This window comes from Electrophorus electricus, chromosome 13 (genome assembly GCF_013358815.1).
Source record: "Electrophorus electricus isolate fEleEle1 chromosome 13, fEleEle1.pri, whole genome shotgun sequence".
NCBI lineage: Eukaryota > Metazoa > Chordata > Actinopteri > Gymnotiformes > Gymnotidae > Electrophorus > Electrophorus electricus.
In genome coordinates, this window is record NC_049547.1 from 12,182,546 (window position 1) to 12,202,282 (window position 19,737).

The window sequence follows — 19,737 nt, forward strand, 5'->3', positions numbered from 1 at the left end:
ACTAAAATAGACTCCCCTCTCTCGTTCTAAGCACTACTAGACCAGACGGGTGGAAGCCAGGCTGGGCCTAAGCTATAAAGCCTTTTATTGGAGAATATTTACTCTAGAAAATAAAGATTGGACTTTCTGAATGCAAACAAGCAGACAACATGCAGGTCATTATTACTTTTTAATGGCTCTTGGGAAGTTTATTGTGTTTAGAAGAGTGTCCTGATTAGAAAGACCTTTGCTTGTTTAGCACTGTGTGCATCACCTCACTGTTCTGATATACAGTCTTGAAGCTGTATTAAAGTTAAAAACACACCTGACTCTGATGGGGGGGGGGGGGGATATTTAATTCTCCTTCTCCTTTATATTGAGATATAGCACTCTGGTCTTCCCATGAATGTTAAAAATAATTGTGTGCATGTGACAGTACAGTACCATTTTTTTGGTTCAGTCTACTTAATATAATTGGAATAACATTTTCAAAAGAAAGGTCTAGCATTCTAGAGCAGAGCTATAATATGATGCCTCCTTCTAGGAGTCCTTCCAGTAATGAGAGCATGGTTTTCATATGGCTTTGGATTCCTCACTCACAGTCATGCTGGTGGAGGGACATTAAGACTTGATTGATTTGAGTGGCTTCTGTGGTGGCCACTGTTTCCTTTGGCTGTAGAACTCTGAGGTTGGTGTAGTCCCTGAGGGGTTGGAGGTCATGAGAATGTGTGTGTGTGTGGGGGGGGGGTTAATGCACCCAAGCTGCTATTTGAGTCCAAGATCAGTCAGGCAGATAACATACAACGTCATATTTTCTTCATATATTTGAATCTGACTACATAGATTAAATTATATGGAAATGTCAGTGATTCAGGTTTCAATTAATATACTTGAGTTTCAACTGCACTCTGTTGAAAATGCTGTTACTGTAAGATGGAGATTATGGGTTTATAAAAGTCACATGCATCTTCTGTTCCAAGGTATTAACATGTATTGATATGACGTATATGGGTATGTGGATTAGTGGTTGTAAATGTTACTGTACAATTAGGGCTAAAATCCCATGTGATGTTTCCAAACCTGGCTGATTTCCTGTATCACTAATGAAAATATAGTTATTTCTTTGATTTTTAAAAAAGGAAACAATTTAGGTCATCTTCGACATGTTTGCAATCTCCTTACAACCCCAAGTACACTGGCATTGTGTTTTGTCTCTTATAGGCGTTCTCTCATTTTGGAGATGTTATGGGAATATCGGTGTGCGTTTAGCTATGCAGTACCTGCTGCATTATATTTGGCATCTGTTGGGTGTAATTTGCAGGAGCTGCACACTGCAGCCCGTAACCTGCCTTCTGCTGCATCCATTCTACCATTTAAGGTTTAATGATTGTCCTCCCCTGCAAACCTAAGCTTCTGTCTACTATAATCCCTCATATTTGCATACTATACTCCCATAAATCTGCTGCTCACTGACTTTGCACACACACCCACACACGCACGCACAACACACACTTACTCTCTCACTCTCTCTCTCTGTAATCAGTTTACTGCAGTGCCTGGAAGTCTTTTTTGTCTACACAGCTGTGCACATATGAGTCAGGCAATGGCCCAGGCTCTTTTGGGGACAAAGCACAGGAGTCAGACACTTCCACTGCAGTGTGCTTCCAGGGCTGCCTCTACTGAGAACACCACAAAGATCAAATGCACATGTCCAGAAATATCCATGCCATGCTTTAGCTTTATTTCCTCAGAGCTCACTGTTCATCTTTAATACACCTGCTTTAAAAAAACTGGACAGCTGAAGGTGAGCAGTGTGATTGTTTAATGTCACCGAGATACAGTTGCCTGTGTGGCTCAATCCCATGCAGCCACGAAGCCTTTTCCCCCTTCCACAGAGCTTATGATATAGAGCTAGTGGGGTGTCAAGGCTAGATACAGCAGTCCTGTGGCTCGGAGCCCTGTGCAGCTGCCTGGCAGGTTTGTCTAGGCTAGATCGGAATAGCACTGCTTCACTTCGGGTGAAGAATAAGAGGACCTCTGCTGGTGGGGTCATCATGCATCAGGCCTGATTTGTCTGATTGTGACCTTGAAGGTGCAGTTGGACTCACGGCAGAGAGGGTTGGCAGTAGATCCAGAGCTGTCAGGCTGTCAGCAGAGGCACGTTTATGTGCGCGCGCACACACACACACACCCACACAGATGCTTGATACGTGTTTGTTTGGTATGTGGCGTTTGATCGTGGTTGCAGGAGAAATGAAAAGAGGAAAACATTTACACAGCAAAAATACCTGACAGATCACAGCATCACTGCTTACCACACATGCGCACACACAGATTATGTTGACAGCTTTTAAGTCATTCTATAGCCATCTCTTTATTGTTTGTTTCCATCTAGAAATAAGTCTTAGATGGTCTCACGGGGGACAAACAGTCCAGTCTGTTTGTGTGCATGTGTGTGCCTCTTCTTAAAAGCCCTAAGTGCCCTAGAAGGAGAACAGCTGGGGTTGCAGGTGCTTCTGTGTGTGCTGGAGAGACACTCAAGCGTGTGTGTGTGTGCATGTGTGTGCATGTGTGTGTTTGTCTGTGCGTGTGTGTGCGTGCGTGTGTCTGTGCGTGTGTGTGCACGTGTGTGTGTCTGCGCATGTGTGTGCGTGTGTCTGTGTGCGTGCGTGTGTGTCTGTGCGCATGCGTGTGTGTCTGTGTGTGTGTGCGTGCGTGCGTGTGTGTGTGTGTGTGTGTGTGTGTGTGTGTGTATATATATATACGAGAGAGAGATGTGAGAGCTCAGCTGGTCCTCCCTGTTTTCCCCTGTAGCTGTGTGTAGAGTCTCTCTTGGGCCAGTGCTGTCTTCACCATGCAGTGTCCCTGCACTTGCTCCTGCTAAATACACGCCACATGAGGACAGGAAAGTAGCAAAGTAGCACAACAACGGTAAACAAACTAGCACGTGACCTGATGGGCCTCATGTTTCGGTACTGGTGTCTGTTTCTTTTAGGAGGGACTCGAGATCTCTCTCTTTTCAGCAGGGTGACCTTGGCAGCTAACCCTATATGTGACGCTCACGTAAGAATGTTTGGTCTCTCCACTTCGCTTTTGGAGATTTCACTCTCACAGGGGGAGGAGGCAAAGAAAACGTGTATGTGTGTGTGACTGTGTGAGTGAGAGAGAAAAACAGAGAGAGTGGATAAAGGTACGAAGCTTAATAATTAGACAATTACTGCTCTACAGTCATCGTTACTGTACAGAGCAGCTTCTCGAGCAGCACCCAGTGCCAACCACGAGGGCGTGAGCACCCAGAGCTCCTTCATGTCACGGGTGAGAAAGGAGTGAGTGCTACGATTAGCCAGTTGCATAAGTGGGTCCCCGTGGCTGCTGGCCTTCTGGAGGTGTAGACAGCTGCCAAGGGACGAATCACTCCAGTGGATCACACTTCTGCTGGCGGAGTGCTCAAGGTCACCCACTCATATCCTCCTGTCTTAGTCCACTTGTCTGGCCCTGAATGAAATCCTTTGGTCTTGCTTTTCTGGGATTAGCTTCTCTGTGTGGCTAGTTACTCCTGCATGGGAACAGCTTTCAAGCTAATATCCATGTAGTATACTAAGTATGTGGTTTAGTAATACCACATCTATATCACATTATCTCTAGACATGTTATTTTTAGTTCTTAGCCGCATAAAACGTTTTTTTCTCCAACCCTCCGTGTGCATCAGTTTCCAGAGTTACCTGAGCTGAGCATTTTGTGCTAAAGCTTTAATTACTTTTCTTCTGCTTCCTGGCGGGGGGGGGGGCGGGTGGTGTGCAGCCGAGTGTGGAAGGTCCTTGCCGACTAACGAGATGCAAAGCCATCGCACTTGTCTGCTGCTGCCTAATGAGGGCCCCTAACGAGAGCCCTTAACGGGACTGAGAGCTGCAGTCCAGGCACAGCTGGCCTCTCGTGCCCCGCAGGAAGCTGGATTAGTTCAGGCGTGCAGCACGGTGCCATTCCACCTGCATAGGGATCACTAATGTGCTCCTCACCATTAGCAGGCGGCCTGGATGACGCCACTATGAGGGAGGGGGTGGGGGGATGTGACAGGTTTCTATAATCGTTAAGGAGAGGAACGGTTGGCCGTCAGCCGTGGAAATGGGCTTTCTTAAGAGCCCGTGATGCTTATGCACATGTCTGGGAGAAGGTCTGAAGCCTTTGATCTCACGGTAAACTGCGTGTGCTGGGCTGAGCTTGTCACTGTGCTTGTGATCCTTTTGTGGACTTGGTCTCCGCGCTGAATGACAGATACGTTTTGTACAGATACTTTGTACGTGCTATTTGTCAGCAGTGACGATCTGTAATTTAACCCTAATCTGTCATTCGAAAGTCACCGGTGAGTGTCAGATTAAGCCGTAATGGCAGAAATGTGTTTTGAGGCTTTAATGCTTCTGTTACACAGACGTTAAGCCACCGTCAACCCTAATTCTCAAAAGATGCACAATCTCTATTTAATCCTGCTGTTTAATTCAGAGCAGAATACAAAGAGGCCAGTACTACTGCAGCGCTCTCTCTCTTTCTCTGTGTCTGTGTGTCTCTCTTCCTCGGTTTGTTTATGTTGTCTTTAGTGAGCCTGTTCCCACCTGACATGCCCTACCGGAGGCTCCGCCCCACTTGCCGACTCATGGGAAGCGCCAGAGCGCCGGCTCTGGCACACGGGCAGAATCTGCTGGCATTGCATTCATGTAAAAGTTATTGATTTTTCTTCTCTTCATTCCTTCACCAATCAATACACATCCAGGGCAACGTATGTGAACACAGGGTGGAAGAGAAAGTAACAAGTCTCACAGTGGCTTCTTTCAGACTCTTACGTACACATCCTCCTCTGTTTACAATGAGAAGTTGGGTTTTGTGAAGGATATTGCACATGTAGTCATCAGTTTTTACAATGTTGGCAGGGTTGAGTAATGCCTGGCTGTGGGTGGAAATGCAGGGCATTGGCATGGTGCATCAGCATTCAACCAATCAGAAAACAGGATGAAACTTCTCCCCAAGACAAAAAAGGTTACCTTGCACAATCCCCCCTTTTATGCTATACATAACAGCTTATTACAAACGTATACACATTTTTGAAATGTGTGATGCCTTCTGTAAAATCCCCCATTGTCCTCTCTAAAGGATGTTGGCAAGAAAACACAATGGATGGTATTCACTATACAGACAAACAGTTATTAATTATTGAATTGTCTGCAAAGGTGTTAAAATGGTACAGGTTTGTGGTAAAGTGAAGCAGTAATGTTTGTATGATTCGAATGTTATCTTCACTCCACAGACCTTAATGAGGCAGGAACATGCTGGCACTGCTTTTAATAACCTCAGCATCCATCAGATAGCACTACCTCGCCCCACTGGATCGTGTCGTTTTATCGTACAAGTACACAATGTATATTTATGAGGCGGTAATGAAAGCCACTGGGCTGGGTATGAGGAGATTAGCTGTAGCACTGTGGATTAAGTTCCCATCATGCACTGCTCTGACAGGCAGCTGCCTGCTCGCTGTGCCTGATGCTCTTTCGTCTAGAGACGGTAGTATATACGGCATTCGGGTTTCCCCCGAAAATCTTTTATTTATTTGAGTATTACACTGGGTCCAGGGCTTAAAATTATACTAGTTTATGGCTATTTATGCTTACACATGAGCGATACTCTATTCTGCATTGATATGGAGCGGTGAGGCCACCTGAACAGAGTTTGAGCATCCTCCACTGGTTATGCTGGGTGTGTCTGGGCCTGACGTGGGCGGCCTGGTGTAAGGTGTAGATGTTGATGAGGTCTGAGTGAGCAGGGCAGGGGACCGGCTGGTGAAAATGCCAGAGGATGACCTAGAGCATGGCCCCGATACTGCCCGCTGTACTCAGGAAAGGTCACTGTCAGACCACCAAGTCCACCATGTCCCTCTCTGTCACAGACAGTGAAGCACACTCTCTCCCACCGGCCAAGTCGCACCTCATCTTCACACTCTGCACTCGCACCAGAAGTGTATGTGTGAGCCAGAGGAAGGAAACACTGGTGGCATGGATGCTATGAAAAGGACAGCATTCCTGCTAGCCTGCCTCTGGTCACTGTTTTATCTTCATGGCAAATATAAACAATGCTCTAGGTGAGTTAGCACTTAATTACGAGCATCTTTCACTACTATTATCAAGAAGAAATGATGATAGTCTGCTATGGAACTTAATATCCAAGTTGCAACACTTTATACCGTCTGTTACACCATTAAAAACAGAGTAATGTATATAGTGATAATCTGTACTTGTTCTTTTATGCCATTATTGCATTATTACATGCTACTCCTTATATAATAGTTATTGCTATTACAGCATTACAGCATTGATTATTAGTTTTGTTGTGTTTGTTGTATTAGTTTTCGCTGTTGTGTTGGGGTGTGGTTTTTTGCGTATTTGTCAAGAAAACTGAATACGTGCAGGGCAAGCGTTTTTGCATTTTAAAAATAAGGACAGGACCCGTAAACAGTTCCATTCTTGATTTTATAACTCTGTTTAGCCAGCAGTGTAAACCTACCAGGCCAGCACTGATGGGCAAGTAGTATAAACTGTGGTGTCTGGATTGTTTAAAACAAAAAAGCACCCAACAACCACGCAATAGAAAAGCACTTACTCTTCCAAACCACATTAGCTGGTGGATGGGAAGACGTGCCAGCAGCCACTCAGCAGGCGGGCGGCTGAGCCTCGCTGCAGTAATGAAACCCTAGGGGAAATCTCCAATTTTGCAGCATCATAGCTGCTTCTCTCTCTTTTTTATTTTGGAAAGCAAGTGCAATATCTCCCAACATGGGACAGATGGACTGTTTTGACACATGATCTTTATAAATACATGTTATTAAAGTCTGACAAATTTGCATTGAACTACATAGGTGCCTCCAGGGTGCTTGGTACAGACATGGCTTCCAGGAGGGGCTTTATGTGGTCAGAAACGACTGATCAGTGCATCTCAAAATAAAGTTCAATTTAGGGCACACAGCTGAACCTCACAACTGTCTTTTCTATTTGCACAGCAAGTGAAGTATAAATTAATTAGCAAGAGCTCCAGAAACTGCCCTGGGTGGTAATTAGAAAACATGTTTAACCCTTAGGAGTCTTGGACTATTTTCACCATTTTTTAATACTTCTGATTTTGTCTTTATATACCACCTTAAATAATGTTTACTATGCCAGTGTTTTATATCTTTTTTTTCCAGCACATCATCACATATATAACCTCTTGTCAACTAATTACTTTTTTCCTCTTTGACATATTTTAAAATACTGGACCCAAAAAACACAAATTCAAATTAGAATTTTTTATTTATTTATTTATTTTACAAACATACTCAAAGAAAAGACAGGTTGCAAATATGAATGTAAAATAAAAATAAGAGAAAATAAAACTCTATGCAAATATTGCATTGTTTCTACTTGGTCTATGGACAGCAAAGAGAAGCAAACCCTTTCGACACAGGTTGACTGTGTTTTTATGCTGTGCCATCTTGATCCAGTCCTGTGGTTTGATCACACAGGCATGATCAGCAACTCCAGAGGGCTCCAAGGGACAAAGAAAGGGAGTATCTTCTTGTACAAGGCTTAGAGTTTGACAGCACAGCACCAGCGCCAGAGTGGGCACCCACGGTCGTGTGGGAGGGAGGGTGTGCTAGGTGGGAGCTGATCAGGCCAACAGCCCCCCCCCCCACACACACACCACCATTTATTCACCAGTGCAGGGAGCTGGATCCATCCTCCACCCACCTGCTACAACACATGCCCTGCACCAGCTGCCCCCGGTCTCCAGTGCCCGGTCACCTCGCATGCCATGCTGGACACTCTGGCCTCCGTGAGTGGTGCCCTGTGGCGATCACTGCTGCGCTTTGGTGCCGTGAGCGATTGGTGGCATGTGCTGATGGGGGAGTTATACATATAACTCTACCCCTACCAACCTCAAACAAGGCAGGCATGAATGAGCGCCACATTCTCCTGGGTTTTCTTAATAATTGATCAGTAATGGTGGTCAGTGGTTTCGAATTGAAATGATGCATTTCTGTGCCCTTTCTTTCAAATTCTACTTCCCATAAGTTTCACAACTTGATTATCGAAGATCAATATTGAAGAACAAGAAATCTTTGACTGTGGTTTGTAAGCCAAACACTAGTAGAACAGATTATTTTTCTGCAGTAACACAATAAAAATTCCAGAAGGTCATCGTGCATGTAGCCCCTGTAGCCCCTCTGATTGGTTCCTTCCAGAATGGCCCCCTTCCTCTGGATGTTGGCAGGTGTGCTTAATCTTATTTAGTCAAGGAACTAATGCAGTTAAACTCTTGCTGGAGGATGACTGGGCAGCATGTAGTTGAGGAGATCAGTAGATGGAGAGAGCCCTGCCACTCTCAGGCCCGAGCACTGTGGCTGTGGACCAGAACAAGAGCGTAATGAATGAAAGGGTCTAGCTGCAATGGATTTGCAATGCAGTGCAGTCACAAGTAATGCCAGCCTTCCCAAACCTTCACTGTGGGGTTAACTAGCATGATATGGGCTAGTGACTTTTGAAATTTGATTAGGGAAAACCTAAATGAACAGTTAATGTTTCATTATACATGTTACAAGTGCTGTTATTGGAGGACAAATATATGACAAGAAAAAGGAATGCAAACCACTCACGGTGTGCGTCATTCTCAAAGTTCTAAATACCTTCTGTCCAGGCAGCTGGTCATCCCCAGCTTCTCCACTCAAACCAGTAATGCATGTGGTCCTTTCCAACTGGGAACTCCCATAAGACACATCTGCTACCAGCCCCCCAACCAGACGTCACCCTAGCGAGGGAGACATCAGGGGAATCACAGAGCATTGAGAATTTTTACTGCCTTTTTGTTCATCAAAGAAGAATAATGACTAAATCCTGGGCTTTATATTGGAATAGCAATGCAGCCCCTGTGTGTCAAAAATCAATACAAATATGGGACTAAACAGTATGAGGGGAAAAAATGCAAAGAAGCACCCATGCGTGTTGGCTGATATAGGAGTAGCATTTTAAAATGATCGATGAAGCAGCGCTGCCGATGAAGCATCTGCCGTTCTCAGCTGTTGGCAAGCTTACGTCCGGGATGCTACTAGGAACACTTGCGGAATAATGGGAGATTAGGGCTGCTGTAAAGCGTTAGGACAGAGCAGGACGGCGCTCGAGGTGCTTGTGTCAGCCTCAGCCAGGAGACGTTCCCACACGAGGTGTTGAAGGCCTGATGGAGCTACGCCACAGTCCGTGGGGTCACGATGTTCCAGGCGTCAGGCCAGCCATGCGTCACGGTGACAGGGCAACTCTCCTCAGAGCTGTCCGTCCTCTACTCACTCGCCGTGACCTTCACTCCCTCGTCGGCACTGGGGGAGAACTGTCAGAAAGCTGATGTGGGCTTTGCTGTTTGATGTGCATCTGTACGCTGGTTCAGAGATCTGCTCGTTCACTTTGCACTGAAAAGCAAAAATACATTTGTGAAGAGCACATGGATGAAATGGTAATGATCGTTACAATGATCAATGATCCAACAATATTGGAATCAGTTCAAATGGACAAGACTGTTTTTTGTTGTTGTTTTTGTTTTGTTTTGTGTGTTCTTGTTTTTTTTTATTTTCTGAGTTCCTAATTTATTGCAGTTGTATATCGTCTTTCCATGGATGCTTGCACACGAGAATGGTTAAGCCTGTTTTCTGTTGATTAGATATTCCCTCAACAGTGCCTGTTCCGGGCAGTTGCTCGAGTTTCAGGTAAAAGATGAATCTGTATGCGTTCATGGTGCGTGTTGGTGTAGAGCTCAGTACTTCCCTCATGTTTGTCCTTCCCAAATCACTCCTGGCTCTTGAGGGCGCCTGGTTTTAAGGCAACATAACATGGCCGGAGGGCACCAGGGGGTTCTGGATTAAAGAAGCTCCTATTGCTGCTACAGAATGAATCTCCTTTGGGAAGAAGAGTACGAGCTGTGCACCACCCCACCCCCACCCTGCATATCTAGTGTACAGTGCAGAGAACTCCTTCCTGACCTTGAGGGATCAATGCGTTGGCGTGCGGGAGCTCATAAATACAAGTGAAGGATTGCCCCAGGGGTCCCGAGGGAGGGGCAGAATTGGGACGGGCACGGCAGCTCAGCTCACCCAGCCACACCTGCCCGCAGATTAATTACAGCCGCTGCCACGTTGCCACCTGACCCTTCCGCCAGACCCTGCGGGAGAAACCCCCGGAAAAAAGCCTCTTTGGCTTCTCTCCTCCCTCTCTGCCCAGGGGACAGGAGGTAACGGGCTGACCAATGCCAGTCCTCTCCGTTACTCACTAACGCCGGCATCGGAGCCGGACTCGGCAAAGGCAGGGTGCGGTTACGAGGCATTCTGTTCCCATGCCAAAATTGTGTTTCCTCTTTAGTGTGTTTCCCGCTGATTGGGACTGATACTTGTGGTGCAGAAGCACGTCTCCTTTTGACCATTAGCGTCCCTGCCTGATGCCGAAGCATAGCGAAACCCACCATTTACCATCTCTCCCCTAGGAGTCTGCGCAATCATTAGCCAGCGCTCGACGCAGCCATAAGTAATCCTGAAGAAAATGAGGTAAAAAAGAAAACACGAGGCCATTAAAACCGCCAAAGGCAGAGCATTAATGTGTAATGATGCTTAATGTCTCTGGAATGCGCCTGTATATCAGTCATCAATTACCCCAGTGGAGTATGGCATTTAGAAAAGAAGGATCTATAAACATGAACCTGCCCTGGGCTGCTCAGACCCTGCGCAGTGCAGGGTTGGGGGTGAAGGCCTGGGGGGGGGGGGTTAGCGGGGGCCAGAGAGAAGTGAGCCACAGCGGTACACCACAGATGGAGCTGTAAAGCTGTGGGCAGCCGTGTGCAGTGATACATCGGCTCACCTTGTAACAAAGTGGGATGAGGTGACAGTCCGTTGACAGGACATCTATCAACCCGTTTAATAGTGACAAATGGCAATGGATTGCTACGTGGGGCCCAGCTCCATGGCCAAGCTGCTCCTAACGGTGGTACCAGGCCGTGATGAGAAAATTCAGGCCCTGCAGGTTTGTGGTGGACAGCCGAAAAATGGAAGTGGAAGCCACTCTCTCTGGAAAATTGCTCGGGGTTCAAAGGAAAACTACTAAACCCCTCTACTTCACATCTATCTGTTGAAAACACAGCGGCGAGAGACGCAGGCAACACGAAGGAAAACATTAGATCAAAGAACTTTTGAATCTTTGGTTCTAGTTGAAAGTTAGTGGAGCAGGGAGGAACCTTTTGTGCAGTGGTGCACAGCAGGAGGATGTACAGTGGTTGTCTTTAACCCAAAGCAGGTCTTCATTTGTGTGAGAGGCACACATGGTAAAGGCATGTCAGCGCACTGCCATAGATTTAAGTCCTTCTGCAGTTACTGGGGCTTTGTGTGCAGGCTGTCTGTGTCATGTGCCATCTGTGGCCAGGTGTCCTTGAGGATGGGTGCCCTCCCACACCTCTCTCCAGCCACGGTGCTCACAGGTCATTCTGGTTGCACGGCCAAGCTGAGGCCTAGTGAATAGCTCCAGTGCACCAAACTGATTTGATATTGTTGTTAGTGACTATTATTATTCTTAGAGATTCGTTACCAAATTAAAACTAAATTACAACTCTGGCTTATGTAAATTTATGCAAAATTCAAAAAGGGTTAGAAAAGTCAAATTTGAGGTGTCACATATGTCGCATGCCCACTGATTAGCAAACGTTGGTGCTTAATTGGATTAGAATTTGAAGTCTATTTTGGATGGTTTGTGAATGTCAAATAGGCAGGTAGTTTGTGGTGTAAGAATCAAGATTCCCACAGGAGTCGGCAGGAGACAGCCTGTCAGACGTTTCTGAATGTCATAAGCCTCATTTACTGCCACAAACCAAACAAAGGCTCTGTATCTCCATTCGTCAGCTCCAGGCGTGAGGTGTTGTTCTCTAAGAGATTTGCATAGTGCTTCAGCTTGTAACTTTGTCCTTGTCTCACCTCTTGAAGGGAGCACCAGCTTGGAGATACGGACTCAAATACAGCTTCTTCCCCAAATAACACACAGCTGTTTAACCCTGCAAACTTGAATACATATGGAATAAAGGGGAAAATGTTTGTTTGTTGTTGTTGTCAGGATCATTTCAATGTGCGTTAGATATAATTTATATGGCATTAACTCCATCTCTTACAAACAGAACCTGGCAAAGGTTTTTTGTCTCGTCTCTTTGTTCTCTGCTATTTGTACACCACCCCTTCATCCTCCGTGGTAGGAGAGGCTCCACAATTAGATTGTAGGTGACAGACACAGCCAGATATTCTGGATATTCTTGAGTGACAGCAGGTTTGCGCATGTCTGCTTTCACTGCCTACTTTGAGTGTTAGGCTCTGCAACCAGCACTCAGGGGCATTTAAAACAAAGTTTAGATTTGATATGGAAGAGCCTGTATGTCATGTCACCATCACTCTCCAAGGTTTTTTGTTTGAGGATGTGCGCGTGGGCATGCATGCGTTCGTGTGCGTGTGTGCCGGCTCGGGAGGTGTCATTTGCGGTTCGGAGGGCTGGGAAGCCGGTTTTCCTCAGCTTTCCTCCGCACTGCAGAGGAAGGTGAAGGCGTGCGCCATGTATCAATCCAGCTAAAGCTGGCGTGCCTGAACTGGCCCAGAAGCAGCAGCACCACCAGTCGCACTGCTGAGAGCGGCTGGACGTGGGATAGGAGCGCTCTGCGACAGAGGGGAGCACACCCGTTCCACCCCACACGCCGGCACGCGAATGCGGAAGTGTCCACAGCTCACCACATGCACTCCCAGCCTTCTTAACCAAAAGACTAGAATACCCTCACACCACTGACCTGCCCTGGTGAGATATGACCGTGTATGAAACACGTGACGTAGTATGAGGCAAAAAAACAGACATTCCTGGAACATGTGAACTAGCCCGTGAGCTGCTTCTGGGGGTAGAGCCTGCGAAGGGGCATGATGTTATTCATGAAGGGTTGCATGCCAAAAGAACATGAAGTGATGCAGCCAAGTGGGTGTGTGTTCCTCTCACTGTGATGTGGGTGTTGGATCGGGTCCCCATGGTGGGATGTAATCCCTCCCCCTTCACTGCCTCTGAGGCATTTGCTGTTTCATGTCTCATAAAACTACTGGCCTCCTTCATCCGGAAACAACACCAATCCCATAATCCACGTGATTTCATCACGGAGCGATTAAAACAGGAGCTGAGAGAATGAACACGGTTTTACATAACGAAATATAATGTGCTTCTCCAAGGACTCCAAGAGATGAGGCAAGAGTGATAGACAGACAAAGCATGGCAGGGTGTCCAGTAGTGACAGTGGCCTAGAGTAACAGTGACGAGAGGCAGTGACAACTCTTGAACGTTTTTTCACACATGGTTAGACGCTAAGGCTAATGGAAATGCAGATGTATGTGACTGCACACGCGAGACCCTCCACGCTTTAACCCTGCTCCTGCCAGCTGTTGGGTAGCAACCTTCCCATTGCGAGGCCACAGCTGTATGACTGGGAAGGGCTTGCCATGCCCGGCTCAAAATGTGATGCATAATTAGCATTTTTGGCACCGCCCACTTCCTCTTCCATGGTGAACAGAAGGACGCTGTGAGATGGAGGGAGGATAAAGGAGGAAACAGAGGTGAGGGCAAAGAGAAAGGGAAGCTCGTGCTTTTAGATGAGACAGCGCTAAGCTCGAACGAGAGCCTCTAAGCACGAGGGAGACGGCCTGGATTCAAGATGGCTGTTTGTGTTATCATGTTCCTCCAGAAAGTTAAATGAGCACAGTATTTGTGTTATCCTGTCCCTCCAAAATATTAAATGAGTGCAGTGACCCCAAATAGTTCGATGTTTCACCCTGATTTGACTGCCAATCTCAGTTGAATCATCCCAAAATGTGGTTGTGGAATTAGGATAATTCCATTCTGGATACATGGGGGTGCTGAATGTCGGAATTGCTTGGCTTCTCCCGACAGTGTCACAGTTCCTGTGAACCATGTGTTCTGTTTTTGTGGTCAGTCTGTTTCCATGGCGATGCACACCATGTAATTTTGTTCTGGATTCTGTCCCTGATCCCATTTAGAGTCCTGTCTGCCTGACCTGTTACTGGATTCAGGTGTTGCTAGTTTCTGTTCATTTACCTGTGTGTAGACAATATATAACCAATGTGCTCAGTTCTGTTTTGTCTGTTATTATGGCTATGCCCACATGTTATTACTGTCGTTCATTATGTGCTGTATTCCCCTCCATGTTTCGCTTTGTTTTGACTGTGTTCAGTTTAGTTTCTTTGTTTCGTTTTGTGTGTGTGCCATGTATTGGATTCACTTTGGCTTCTGTTTATGAATTTTCCCTTATCTACAAGCCTGTGTCCTCATTGCACTCGTTGTTACATCTATATTCTAAATATTTATTTGTTATTGTTAGAGGTCACCATTATTCGTACCTTTTAAGTAATGACTGAAAAAGGATGGAACACGTCCAAATATAAAATAAATTCTTATGCCATGTTAAGAAGGCAAATTGTTTAATTGGGTGTTTCAGCTCTTTTGTCTGGTGTGGAAAAAATGGAAGCCAATATCACAAATGAGAATATGAACAAAAAACTAAAACATTCAAACGGTTCATCATAGGCAAGATTTGACCGATTAGATTTGATTATGTAAAGTCTTAGGTTACACACCCAAACATTATGGTCATGCAAAGGAAAAACATTTAAAACCCTGAAAAGTGGTCCTAGCCAAACTTTTCCCACTTTCCACATTACCACTTCTATGAGCTCAGGGGGACTCCGAAAAGGCTTTGATATTTGCCCAGCTCCTGAACTCAGCAGGTCCAGCAACAGTGAGCTTATAGGGATGCCCTTGTCTGGGGACATGGGGGCTTAACTGTGCTTTTCGCCATACTGCACAAATCCCAGGAACCCCAGGCCTGGACGGTCACCGAGACATTCAGTGCAGTGTGAAAAAAGAAGGAGCGAGTGCAAGTACTGTTGGGAGGAATCAGGCTAAAAGTGAACATTCTCATGTTTAGTAGCGCTGTGGTTTTCTCGCAATGTGCGAGTTGATGTTGGGTTCTGTTTTGTTGCCTTGCTCCTGGTGCATAGTCACACCGGGTGTGTTTAGGTAAAATAGTGAGACCGACATAGAAACTGCAACACTGCATTCATGTGAGCGGGCTAGCATTGGCATTTATTCAGACCCAATACACACAGCCTTATGAACCAACACACAGCCATCAGGTTAGAAAGCTACACAGGCCACCTGCTTCATACTAGCCCTGCATGAACCAGAGACAGACTTTATGCTAATATGTCCAACAGCACCTGCTGTGAATGTGGCATATTCAGAACAAACTCTTTACTGGTGATTCTAGGTAATGTTGTGGATGTAATAATAGCAGACCACACCTTCACATGAACAGCATTGTCCTAAACTGCTAGCCATTCATTATGAGAGTTCAAACTAGGAACCTGTATTTTGAAAGAAATAGTTGTAACACAACATCTTTTATCTTTTACTTCTCACTCATATCTTCCACCTTTAAGGCAGCTGGTCTAAAGCCTCCAATTGTAGGATGTGTTATTTATGCATGCTGCATAAAAATTTATAATTTCGATACAGGATAATAGCTTCTGTTCTGAACAGTGCTAAAACAGTGTTCTTGGCAAACTCTTATATAGTTAGAGACTAGGAAGTTTGACATGAATTATTCACACTGATCCAGTTTAGTGCTTGAGTAGCAGATATCAGCCATGGATATGTGTATCTGTGAAGGCATGTTTTTAAAGCCCCTGCCCCCTAAAGGAGACTCTCAGAGAAGACACCCATGCTGATTAACCCTTCACTATACTAGGAGCTGTTTTTACACATCAGTAGATTTTGTTAATTTATTTGTATGTTTATTTGAATGGAATTACCCTCTCCCCGTGAGTCTGGCCCTGTAGTGCCTTCATATCAGGAGTGAGTGGGGACAGAGTTCTCAGGGCTGTTGCTGGGGTAACCTGTAAATCTCCTGCTTGAGTAGCACGGTTTCCCTAAGCCTGTCTCCTGATGGCTGATATGTCCTCGCTGGATCAGGACATCGCTGCTCCTTGCTCTGCTCTGATTGGCCGACCTGACCCTGCTGAAAGAGGGTGCTCAACACTGCCATTTAAGCTCACTGCAGAAGGGTTCAACATGAAAACATGGTCTTCTCTTTTCTGTATAATAACCCACACAATGTTATGTTCCATTTGTGTGTGTGTGTGGCTGCATGCGTATGTGAATGTTTTGTGTGTATTTAATATGCTAAACGTACAGTGTAATGTGTGTTGATCTTGAACCGTGGTTAGTGTGTAAAATGACCTCTCAGACCAGGTGTTTAAATCTGGTCTATGTTGCTACACTTCCGGTATGAATCTTACCGGAAGTGTAAGTGAAAGGAGCGGAGGCCCTTTGATCTCTCGCCTGCTGCTCGTTAATCTGGAGCAGGTCATTATTCCTCGCTTTTTACTTCTCAAACGTCTTATGATAAACCCACTGCTCTCATTAAGACAGCCTTTGTGGAAGCTCTTTCCCTGTACACAGGTCAGTCTCACTCACAGAAATGGCCAACACTACCTGCTTATCTTGCTGCGTTCATTCCCAGTTTAACGCAGTCACAAGAGCCTCCCAGTGCATTGTGGGGATTCTCCTGCAGTTCTCCGGGCTGCGAGGGCTGGCAGAGGCCACGGTGGCTGTGGGATCAGAGTGCATCCCGTGTGTGAGTAAGCCTAATGCACTCCAGTGCCTCCGTATTGGACGGCACCTTGCTGTCCTGCCCTACGTGCCCTTGGGCCCGGGGTACTTGTCTTCCCTAACTCATCCCCAAACTAACTCCTCTCCTCTGTGTCACTGTGAGGAGACTGAACGCCTTTTGGAGACCTGTGGGACGAGAGGCGGAGGCCGCTAAGGCGCCGGGAGCCGTTACGACACCTGCGTCTACCCCGTCATCACACAGACCCCTCTGCTCTCCCTGTTTACCCGCGGCTCACACTCAGCCACCTCATGTGGGAAAGAGCTCTAGTAAATCTTTCACATGCTGTATTTATACTCCACTGCCTTCAAGCAGTTGTGACCAGCTGTTATGAATGAATCTGGCGAGTCAGCCCTTGTGAAACATTTTATTACCATGAATTAATGAGCTTTATGGTGGTCTGATTGATGGAAAAAGCAAACAAAAATTGCTCCAGAGTGGTTTTTTTGTCCTGTTTTGAAGTGAACTGTGGTGCATGTTGGGAGGGGGTGTGTATGTAGTCAAACACACAAGCACATGTGCATCTCACACGTTCTTTTACTTTTAATCAATTAACACGAGGACTCACTGAGCTCACTGTTCATTTCAAACCAGTATTTTCTGTTTTGTATTTGTATTCAAATTCGATATTGATGGCCAGTTGCGGTTGCATGGACGTGGGCCTGCTGTGACAGATGGACAAGAGGAAGCGCCTCAGCCAGTCTGGGCCTTCAGCTAAACATCTACACACGCAGGCTAGACACAGTGGGACTCTTCTCACGGATAAAACTGACTGACCTACGGGAAGAATATTTTTGTTGTTGACATGGTTTGTAATTTGAAACATGACCATATTTGGTACAGGATGATAAAGGATGGAGTCGATACAGGAACTAAAATTCAATTGTTTCTGTATGTGTGTATATGTGTGTGTTCAGTATAGAATAATATATGATGTCTGTAACATTTAATGAGGTCCTCTGTAGCACATACTAACAATGTTTTTGCCAATATAATTGATGGGTCGAGCATGACTTTGCATTATGGGGTGTGTGTGTGTGTGTGTGGGCGTGTGTGTGTGTTTTAATGGGGGCTAGATTGGATGATAGCACTGACTTTCAATACCTTTGAGTGATGCGCACCTGCTCGGGCGTGGCAGTAGTCGACTACTCCTCTCTTAATGCAGGCCATGGCTGCACGGCCCGTTCTCTCTCCTACCCGTCTGCTTATCGATCGCAGATTTTCATCAGGGCCAGACAGTCAGGGGCAGTGCGAGGCAGGGCCACAGGTAGTACGTAAATCTGCACGGGAGCATAGCAGCGGCCATAAGTCAGCGTGGCAGCTCAGGCGTGGCTCAGAGCTTCGCAGCCCTCCTCTGCCTAAACGCCCTCCTGGACCATAAATCCAGCAGCAGGCTGAAACATGGCTGGCAGGGCCGACGGATGCTCTTAATGCTGCTGGACTGACCGCTTAATCACAAACTACTGCCCGGGCAAGCTGCTACTTCTCGCCTCTAAACACACACCTCTGCACTCTCTCTCACCTTAAGCCTGGATCACTGATATTTAGTCCTCCTTTATCTACTGAAAGAATGTTTTATTAGGTATAAAAATGTATTTATTTATTATTAATAAAATTTATTATTATGATTAATGATTAAAAAAAAAAACTAAGTGGTTATTTGTGTATTGTGTAAAGTATGGATGCCTGAGGATTTTCCCATGCAGAAAGACATGGTGAAGTTATGGTGAACATAACTTCTCTGTGACTGTTTCTACAGTACATAATGGTCAGCTAGGTGCAGTATGTATTAGTCTTCATTTGCAGTGGTAGATTACAGGCTCCCTACTTCTTCTTTATTGACCAGCTATTGGGAAGGCCGAACTGGAATGCAGTGCACACTGTGCTTGGTGACATACACTCTTAAACCCCTTTCCTGTTCTCCCTTTATTAACCGTCTACAGGGGATACTACATTACCCATGTATCCGCTGGAAAAGCTCGGCTGTTGTTGCAGGAATGCTTTAAAGCCGTGTTTGTGTGTCGGACCCGGAGCGTCAGTGTTGCATCAGCTGGACTGACGTGGAACTCTGCAAGCTGGGGATGAGACAGGAGGAAGTGGTAGTGGAGTGTGGTATGGAAGATTCATCTCTGTTCCACTCCATTTGGAATGGCTTTCCCGTTACTGTACAGCCAAAAGGACTGCCATTTCTACAACTGCCTTAGCACTCAGGAGAACGTCCACAAACCAATCGGTGCTAGCAGGGCCAGTCATCCGCTTGGGCTGTCTGAGTGATAAAAGCAAAAGTGTTTCCTGTCTGGACCACATCACTCGTGTATTACTCCACCTGGTGTTGCATGCAGCCAGTTGAAAAGTATAAGGGCCTTAAATGGCACTCCCTGAGTTCTGTGACTTATGCCCCCACCATATGCCTGGAAAGCCCCTTCAACCTTAAGCGAAGGTAGTTGAAACCTTCACATCTGGATTGGCTCGATGTCTTTACTTTGCGTCAAGTTAAGACATCTCTCTCTCTCTCTCTTGCTCGCAAAAGACCACAATGCAACAGGGCCTCTCACTGTTTATCTGACAGGGGCTGCCTGTTTGGATTATAAATTAACTGTTATTTTCTACAGTCACAGCACAGGAACGGGCTGAGGAGGATAGTGTAGGTGAGTCACTAATATAGCATGTGCCTATAGAATTTCTGCTCCTTTCATGGTGCAGGGAAAGTGACACGTTTTTCAGGCTGGCATATCTGTGTTGTGTTGTGTTACTGTGTTGTGTGGCAGAGAAGGCGAGAGAGTGCATATACTTCTGTGTGATGGTGCGATCTGTCCATGTGTGTGTGTGTCTGTGTGATGGAAGCTGCTCCCAGAGATTTACTGACGTGTGACAGGTGTGCTGATCCATAGACAGGCCCATGATAAATGCACACGTCATTCAGGACACCAGGGAGCCGTCTCTCACCCACACGCTTCT